Source organism: Electrophorus electricus, unplaced genomic scaffold (assembly GCF_041902795.1).
Source record: "Electrophorus electricus isolate QZ-2024a unplaced genomic scaffold, ASM4190279v1 Scaffold95, whole genome shotgun sequence".
Lineage (NCBI taxonomy): Eukaryota > Metazoa > Chordata > Actinopteri > Gymnotiformes > Gymnotidae > Electrophorus > Electrophorus electricus.
In genome coordinates, this window is record NW_027658812.1 from 25,001 (window position 1) to 35,000 (window position 10,000).

A 10,000-nucleotide genomic window follows, 5' to 3' on the forward strand; every position below is an offset into this window, starting at 1 on the left:
ACGTGTAACAGCAACCCCGAAGACCCTTTCGACCCTGGGCCCCGACGCGGGGGGACGGCGAAGTCGAGGGGGTCGGGAGAGGAGGCACGCCGGACAGCGTTACCCGTTAATGATCCTTTCGCAGGTTCACCTACGAAAACCTTGTTACGACTTTTACTTCCTCTAGATAGTCAAGTTTGATCGACTTCTCGGCGCTCCGCCAAGGCCCGCGAGGAGCCCCGGCGGGGCCGATCCGAGGACCTCACTAAACCATCCGATCGGTAGTAGCGACGGGCGGTGTGTACAAAGGGCAGGGACTTAATCAACGCGAGCTTATGACCCGCGCTTACTGGGAATTCCTCGTTCATGGGGAATAATTGCAATCCCCAGTCCCCATCACGAATGGGGTTCAGCGGATTACCCGCACCTCTCGGTGTAGGGTAGGCACACGCTGATCCAACCATTGTGGCGCGCGTGCAGCCCCGGACATCTAAGGGCATCACAGACCTGTTATTGCTCCATCTCGCGTGGCTGAACGCCACTTGTCCCTCTAAGAAGTTTGACGCCGACCGCGGAGGGCCGCGTAACTATTTAGCATGCCGGAGTCTCGTTCGTTATCGGAATTAACCAGACAAATCGCTCCACCAACTAAGAACGGCCATGCACCACCACCCACAGAATCGAGAAAGAGCTATCAATCTGTCAATCCTTTCCGTGTCCGGGCCGGGTGAGGTTTCCCGTGTTGAGTCAAATTAAGCCGCAGGCTCCACTCCTGGTGGTGCCCTTCCGTCAATTCCTTTAAGTTTCAGCTTTGCAACCATACTCCCCCCGGAACCCACAGACTCGTGGTTTCCCTCACGCTGCCCGGCGGGTCATGGGAATAACGCCGCCGGATCGCGGGTCGGCATAGTTTACGGTCGGAACTACGACGGTATCTGATCGTCTTCGAACCTCCGACTTTCGTTCTTGATTAATGAAAACATTCTTGGCAAATGCTTTCGCTTTCGTCCGTCTTGCGCCGGTCCAAGAATTTCACCTCTAGCGGCGCAATACGAATGCCCCCGGCCGTCCCTCTTAATCATGGCCCTGGTTCAGGAAACCCACAAAATAGAACCGGAGTCCTATTCCATTATTCCTAGCTCAGGTATTCAGGCGAGAAGCGGGCCCGCTTTGAACACTCTAATTTTTTCAAAGTAAACGCTCCGAGCCCCGTCCGGACACCCAGCCAAGGGCATCCGGGGGGCACCGGGAGACAGGGTCTGAGACAGGCGGTGGCACGCCTCGCGGCGGACCGCCAGCCCACTCCCGACATCCAACTACGAGCTTTTTAACTGCAGCAACTTTAATATACGCTATTGGAGCTGGAATTACCGCGGCTGCTGGCACCAGACTTGCCCTCCAATGGGTCCTCACCCATGGGTTTAGGATACGCTCATTCCGATTACAGGGCCTCGAAAGAGACCTGTATCGTTATTTTTCGTCACTACCTCCCCGTGTCGGGAATGGGTAATTTGCGCGCCTGCTGCCTTCCTTGGATGTGGTAGCCGTTTCTCAGGCTCCCTCTCCGGAATCGAACCCTGATTCCCCGTTACCCGTGGTCACCATGGTAGCCGACTATGGTACCATCGAAAGTTGATAGGGCAGACATTCGAATGAGACGTCGCCGCCGCGGAGGGCGCGATCGGCCCGAGGTTATCTAGAGTCACCAAAGCGGCCGGGGGGCCCGAGCCCCCCGGATGGGTTTTGGGTCTGATAAATGCACGCATCCCCCGAAGGGTCAGCGCTCGTTTGCATGTATTAGCTCTAGAATTACCACAGTTATCCGAGTAACGTGTGGAGCGATCAAAGGAACCATAACTGATTTAATGAGCCATTCGCAGTTTCACTGTACCGGCCGTGTGCACTTAGACCTGCATGGCTTAATCTTTGAGACAAGCATATGTTACTGGCAGGATCAACCAGGTAGTTTGCACCGTGGTCTGGGATGAACCACGAGTGACATCCGCCTCCCCTTCCGGGGGCTAGGAAGCAGCGGGTTGTAAGTGCGTGCGCCGTCAGGTCCAGACGCCATACAGGGCTACCCAGGACAGCTTCCGCGGCCAGTGTAAACGTGCTCGCGCACCGCCCTCTGGCCTTCGGACGCCGACCTCTCACCTTGATGCAAAGCTGTCCCATCCGGTCATGCCCGCACCGTACCCCGTCCACCTCCTCCGGAGGTGCGGACGGCCGACTCCAGGTGCTTTCGGCGTTCCCTCTCTTCACGCCGTTTTGATTTTCGTGGGCCGCTGGTGGGGGGACAAGGGAAAGACCTCGTCGAATTCCCTCCCCCCTAGCCTCGCTCAACCTACGTTTCGTGATGTAACCAAGAAGAGTGATTCGTGGGCCCAGGTAGGTTTGAAGAGGAGGCCAACAAAGCAGGGCACTCCCTTCCTCCCAAACCACAGACACCAGTATAGGACAACTGAGTAGACAGACTGGCCGTCTGAGTCTCCCCCAGAGAGTTCTGGGATGGGTTACAAATAACCCCCACCCCCCATCAGAGGCTTGACCCGCTAGAACCAGGGAGGATCTGTCAAAACCGCTCTCCACATCAGAAGTTCTGGATCAGCCGGGGCTGGTCGGCAGACGTCCACCTAAGGCCGTGGCCTAACCCCGTGTGGGGGGATAGCGCTCGCACCCGTACACGTGGACACCCGCTCGTCAAATGGCTGGCTCCTCACTTACCGTAGGGGGAATGGTTTGCCTACCCCTGGCGGGTCTGGTACTCCACTCTACCAAACAAGGAAGCAACACACCAATAGACCCCTGCAACACCGGGCAGCTTTGGGCAGTGTCACTACACTCCTCCTTGTTCTTCACGTTCCTTCCGTGGTGATTTTTTTTTTTTTTTCGTGGCCATTGCCGTGCATGGCTTCCCCATCGCTTTGCATGCTCTCCATTGCCTCGTGCTGCTTCACCATTGGTCTCACCTGGAGACCGAAGCCGCTCTCCCAGTAACCCGATGGTACCTGGCCAGAAAACCCCGTGCCCGATTTCATCTAGGACAAGGGCCAAACCACAGACCGTGCCCGTCCAGGGTCAACCCCTGGTCGGACAGGCCTGGTGGGTCGATACCATGGATGTGGCAGGCCGACGAGAATCCACTGGTACATTTACAAACACGCCCACCCTGGTGGCATGGCTGTACGACCCATCGTCGAAGCACGCTGCGGCGGACTGAGCCATTGGATCCAGTTGCCTGGGCGTACACTCAGCCCAACAGACGCACTCGGGTCGGGGAGAGCAAAGCAGACTGTGTGCCTGGATGTGCCCACTTCCATAGGGGAATCGGCATGATGGTTCACTTAACCCGAGGAGGGCTCCCCTCGCGGGATAAGCACCCCCCTCGGGGGATGGGGGGGGGGGGGGGCATCCAGAGCACACCACTTTCCGGTAGGGGACAGGCGTTTGATCATGTGTCCGAGGGAGAGCTCCCCTTGCCGGCCGAACACCCCTCGGACTCCCCTTGGGCTTCCAGAGAACGCCACTGGATGAATTTAGTGCTTGGACCCCATTGATTCTCTTTGCTCTCCCATATACCCGACGGGACCTATTTGCAAAACCCCGTGCCAACCAGACCTCCAGGAAGGGGGCTGGCGGCTAACCATGCCCAGCAGGGTGCACCCTGGTCGGACACTTTGGGAGGGTCGAGAGCCTGGAAGTGCCACCCGGGGGAGTAATTCTGATTTCCGTTTTAATGCACTCAGGGACAGCCCGAGGACCTCTGTAGTGCACCTGAGGCGGACTGAGCCGTCGGGTCCAGGGGTCTGGAGTTCGGAACCTCCAGGGTTCACCTGGCTGTTCTCTTAGCCCGGCAGGGTGCACCCTGGTCGGACACTTTGGGAGGGTCGAGAGCCTGGATGTGCCACCCCGACGAGTAATGAGTTTTCCCTTCGTATCTCTTCCGGACCAGGTCCGATTCGCACGAAACTCGCTGGGCATGGCCAGGAGCGCCCCCTGCTGCCCACGCCACCGTCCCCGCGCTTCTACTCCCGAGGGCCGAGGAGACAGCGAAGCGTGGGTCGGGTCGCCTGCTTCCAGGGTCTCCCTGGTACTCTCCAGTCTCCCGAGTCCATCGGGTCCGACCTCGTATTTTTAGCCCAGACGGGGAATGAGAAAGGGGCCCCCGACCGCCCGAGGGCGGGCGCTCGCTTCTCAGCCTAGGAACGTCCGATTCCCACGAAACTTTTACGCCAGACGTTCCTGGCAGCGAGCGCGTTCAAAGGTGACCCGCGCTGCTTCTCTCCTCCCAAGGGCCGAAGAGATATTCGTCTTCAAACCCGACCGGCCCTGTGTTTGCCGCCCCGGCGGTTTTAAAAAATCATAGCGTAAAAACGGTGGGTGCGCTTCGCCTGCCGCTTGGACAGCGTTAAACGGCAGCCCCGGCTCTTTCCAAAGGGCCCTCAACCGACTTTCTGCTCCCAAGGAGCCCAGAGATATGAAACCGATAAATCAAAACCCCGTGCCAACCAGACCTCCAGGAAGGGGGCTGGCGGCTAACCATGCCCGGCAGGGTGCACCCTGGTCGGACGCTTTGGGAGGGTCGAGAGCCTGGATGTGCCACCCCGACGAGTAATGAGTTTTCCCTTCGTATCTCTTCCGGACCAGGTCCGATTCGCACGAAACTCGCTGGGCATGGCCAGGAGCGCCCCCTGCTGCCCAGGCCTGGCTCTGGGCCTGGGCACACTTCATTCACTTTGTACCTTTAAATCATACTACTACTACTACTACTACCACCAGAATTCCAGGGCCAAGAGGTCACACAGTCATACACAGCAAAGTAGCTCTGGGCCTGGGCACACTTCAAGAAGTTTGTCCCTTTATATAAGCCTAGAAATAGACTTCCAGGCCCAAGAGTTCAAACACATTCATGCCCAGCAAAGTAGCTCTGGGCCTGGGCACACTTCAATCACTTTGTGCCTTTAAATCATACTACTACTACCAGACTTCCAGGCCCAAGAGGTCAAACACAGTCATGCCCAGCAAAGTAGCTCTGGGCCTGGGCACACTTCATTCACTTTGTGCCTTTAAATCATACTACTACTACCACCAGAATTCCAGGGCCAAGAGGTCACACAGTCATACACAGCAAAGTAGCTCTGGGCCTGGGCACACTTCAAGAAGTTTGACCCTTTATATAAGCCTAGAAATAGACTTCCAGAGCCAAGAGGTCAAACACAGTCATGCACAGCAAAGTAGCTCTGGGCCTGGGCACACTTCAAGCACTTTGTGCCTTTAAATCATACTACTACTACTACTACTACTACTACTACTACTACTACTACCAGACTTCCAGGCCCAAGAGTTCAAACACATTCATGCCCAGCAAAGTAGCTCTGGGCCTGGGCACACTTCATTCACTTTGTGCCTTTAAATCATACTACTACTACCACCAGACTTCCAGGGCCAAGAGGTCAACCACAGTCATGCACAGCAAAGTAGCTCTGGGCCTGGGCACACTTCAAGATGTTTGACCCTTTATATAAGCCTAGAAATAGACTTCCAGGCCCAAGAGTTCAAACACATTCATGCCCAGCAAAGTAGCTCTGGGCCTGGGCACACTTCAATCACTTTGTGCCTTTAAATCATACTACTACTACCACCAGACTTCCAGGCCCAAGAGGTCAAACACAGTCATGCCCAGCAAAGTAGCTCTGGGCCTGGGCACACTTCAATCACTTTGTGCCTTTAAATCATACTACTACTACCAGACTTCCAGGCCCAAGAGTTCAAACACATTCATGCCCAGCAAAGTAGCTCTGGGCCTGGGCACACTTCAAGATGTTTGACCCTTTATATAAGCCTAGAAATAGACTTCCAGAGCCAAGAGGTCAAACACAGTCATGCCCAGCAAAGTAGCTCTGGGCCTGGGCACACTTCAATCACTTTGTGCCTTTAAATCATACTACTACTACCAGACTTCCAGGCCCAAGAGTTCAAACACATTCATGCCCAGCAAAGTAGCTCTGGGCCTGGGCACACTTCAAGATGTTTGACCCTGTATATAAGCCTAGAAATAGACTTCCAGAGCCAAGAGGTCAAACACAGTCATGCCCAGCAAAGTAGCTCTGGGCCTGGGCACACTTCATTCACTTTGTGCCTTTAAATCATACTACTACTACCAGACTTCCAGGCCCAAGAGTTCAAACACATTCATGCCCAGCAAAGTAGCTCTGGGCCTGGGCACACTTCAATCACTTTGTGCCTTTAAATCATACTACTACTACCAGACTTCCAGGCCCCAGAGGTCAAACACAGTCATGCCCAGCAAAGTAGCTCTGGGCCTGGGCACACTTCAAGAAGTTTGACCCTTTATATAAGCCTAGAAATAGACTTCCAGAGCCAAGAGGTCAAACACAGTCATGCACAGCAAAGTAGCTCTGGGCCTGGGCACACTTCATTCACTTTGTGCCTTTAAATCATACTACTACTACCACCAGACTTCCAGGCCCAAGAGGTCAAACACATTCATGCCCAGCAAAGTAGCTCTGGGCCTGGGCACACTTCAATCACTTTGTGCCTTTAAATCATACTACTACTACCAGACTTCCAGGCCCAAGAGGTCAAACACAGTCATGCCCAGCAAAGTAGCTCTGGGCCTGGGCACACTTCAATCACTTTGTGCCTTTAAATCATACTACTACTACCAGACTTCCAGGCCCAAGAGTTCAAACACATTCATGCCCAGCAAAGTAGCTCTGGGCCTGGGCACACTTCAAGATGTTTGACCCTGTATATAAGCCTAGAAATAGACTTCCAGAGCCAAGAGGTCAAACACAGTCATGCCCAGCAAAGTAGCTCTGGGCCTGGGCACACTTCATTCACTTTGTGCCTTTAAATCATACTACTACTACCAGACTTCCAGGCCCAAGAGTTCAAACACATTCATGCCCAGCAAAGTAGCTCTGGGCCTGGGCACACTTCAATCACTTTGTGCCTTTAAATCATACTACTACTACCAGACTTCCAGGCCCCAGAGGTCAAACACAGTCATGCCCAGCAAAGTAGCTCTGGGCCTGGGCACACTTCAAGAAGTTTGACCCTTTATATAAGCCTAGAAATAGACTTCCAGAGCCAAGAGGTCAAACACAGTCATGCCCAGCAAAGTAGCTCTGGGCCTGGGCACACTTCATTCACTTTGTACCTTTAAATCATACTACTACTACCAGACTTCCAGGCCCAAGACGTCAAACACAGTCATGCCCAGCAAAGTAGCTCTGGGCCTGGGCACACTTCATTCACTTTGTACCTTTAAATCATACTACTACTACTACTACTACTACTACTACTACTACTACTACTACCAGACTTCCAGGCCCAAGAGTTCAAACACATTCATGCCCAGCAAAGTAGCTCTGGGCCTGGGCTCACTTCAATCACTTTGTGCCTTTAAATCATACTACTACTACCAGACTTCCAGGCCCAAGAGTTCAAACACATTCATGCCCAGCAAAGTAGCTCTGGGCCTGGGCACACTTCAAGATGTTTGACCCTTTATATAAGCCTAGAAATAGACTTCCAGGCCCAAGAGGTCAAACACAGTCATGCCCAGCAAAGTAGCTCTGGGCCTGGGCACACTTCATTCACTTTGTACCTTTAAATCATACTACTACTACTACTACTACTACTACTACTACTACTACTACTACTACCAGACTTCCAGGCCCAAGAGGTCAAACACAGTCATGCCCAGCAAAGTAGCTCTGGGCCTGGGCACACTTCATTCACTTTGTGCCTTTAAATCATACTACTACTACCACCAGAATTCCAGGGCCAAGAGGTCACACAGTCATACACAGCAAAGTAGCTCTGGGCCTGGGCACACTTCAAGAAGTTTGACCCTTTATATAAGCCTAGAAATAGACTTCCAGGCCCAAGAGGTCAAACACAGTCATGCCCAGCAAAGTAGCTCTGGGCCTGGGCACACTTCATTCACTTTGTACCTTTAAATCATACTACTACTACTACTACTACTACTACTACTACTACCAGACTTCCAGGCCCAAGAGGTCAAACACAGTCATGCCCAGCAAAGTAGATCTGGGCCTGGGCACACTTCAAGAAGTTTGACCCTTTATATAAGCCTAGAAATAGACTTTCAGGCCCAAGAGGTCAAACACAGTCATGCCCAGCAAAGTAGCTGTGGGCCTGGGCACACTTCATTCACTTTGTACCTTTAAATCATACTACTACTACTACTACTACTACTACTACTACTACTACTACTACTACCAGACTTCCAGGCCCAAGAGTTCAAACACATTCATGCCCAGCAAAGTAGCTCTGGGCCTGGGCACACTTCAAGATGTTTGACCCTTTATATAAGCCTAGAAATAGACTTCCAGAGCCAAGAGGTCAAACACAGTCATGCCCAGCAAAGTAGCTCTGGGCCTGGGCACACTTCAATCACTTTGTGCCTTTAAATCATACTACTACTACCAGACTTCCAGGCCCAAGAGTTCAAACACATTCATGCCCAGCAAAGTAGCTCTGGGCCTGGGCACACTTCAAGATGTTTGACCCTGTATATAAGCCTAGAAATAGACTTCCAGAGCCAAGAGGTCAAACACAGTCATGCCCAGCAAAGTAGCTCTGGGCCTGGGCACACTTCATTCACTTTGTACCTTTAAATCATACTACTACTACCAGACTTCCAGGCCCAAGACGTCAAACACAGTCATGCCCAGCAAAGTAGCTCTGGGCCTGGGCACACTTCATTCACTTTGTACCTTTAAATCATACTACTACTACTACTACTACTACTACTACTACTACTACTACTACCAGACTTCCAGGCCCAAGAGTTCAAACACATTCATGCCCAGCAAAGTAGCTCTGGGCCTGGGCACACTTCAATCACTTTGTGCCTTTAAATCATACTACTACTACCACCAGGACTTCCAGGCCCAAGAGGTCAAACACAGTCATGCCCAGCAAAGTAGCTCTGGGCCTGGGCACACTTCAATCACTTTGTGCCTTTAAATCATACTACTACTACCAGACTTCCAGGCCCAAGAGTTCAAACACATTCATGCCCAGCAAAGTAGCTCTGGGCCTGGGCACACTTCAATCACTTTGTGCCTTTAAATCATACTACTACTACTACCACCAGACTTCCAGACCCAAGAGGTCAAACACAGTCATGCCCAGCAAAGTAGCTCTGGGCCTGGGCACACTTCAATCACTTTGTGCCTTTAAATCATACTACTACTACCAGACTTCCAGGCCCAAGAGTTCAAACACATTCATGCCCAGCAAAGTAGCTCTGGGCCTGGGCACACTTCAATCACTTTGTGCCTTTAAATCATACTACTACTACTACCACCAGACTTCCAGACCCAAGAGGTCAAACACAGTCATGCCCAGCAAAGTAGCTCTGGGCCTGGGCACACTTCAAGAAGTTTGACCCTTTATATAAGCCTAGAAATAGACTTCCAGGCCCAAGAGGTCAAACACAGTCATGCCCAGCAAAGTAGCTCTGGGCCTGGGCACACTTCATTCACTTTGTACCTTTAAATCATACTACTACTACTACTACTACTACTACTACTACTACTACTACCAGACTTCCAGGCCCAAGAGGTCAAACACAGTCATGCCCAGCAAAGTAGCTCTGGGCCTGGGCACACTTCATTCACTTTGTGCCTTTAAATCATACTACTACTACCACCAGAATTCCAGGGCCAAGAGGTCACACAGTCATACACAGCAAAGTAGCTCTGGGCCTGGGCACACTTCAAGAAGTTTGACCCTTTATATAAGCCTAGAAATAGACTTCCAGGCCCAAGAGGTCAAACACAGTCATGCCCAGCAAAGTAGCTCTGGGCCTGGGCACACTTCATTCACTTTGTACCTTTAAATCATACTACTACTACTACTACTACTACTACTACTACTACTACCAGACTTCCAGGCCCAAGAGGTCAAACACAGTCATGCCCAGCAAAGTAGATCTGGGCCTGGGCACACTTCAATCACTTTG

General features: G+C 52.3%; 1 non-coding gene across 1 annotated transcript; it reads right to left on the reverse strand.

The window, feature by feature from the left end:
* Positions 1–107: 107 nt before the first annotated feature.
* Positions 108–1,944, reverse strand: LOC145656894 (18S ribosomal RNA). Its single transcript, XR_014122484.1, has one exon. It is a non-coding gene; the product is annotated as an 18S ribosomal RNA (ribosomal RNA).
* Positions 1,945–10,000: the final 8,056 nt, after the last annotated feature.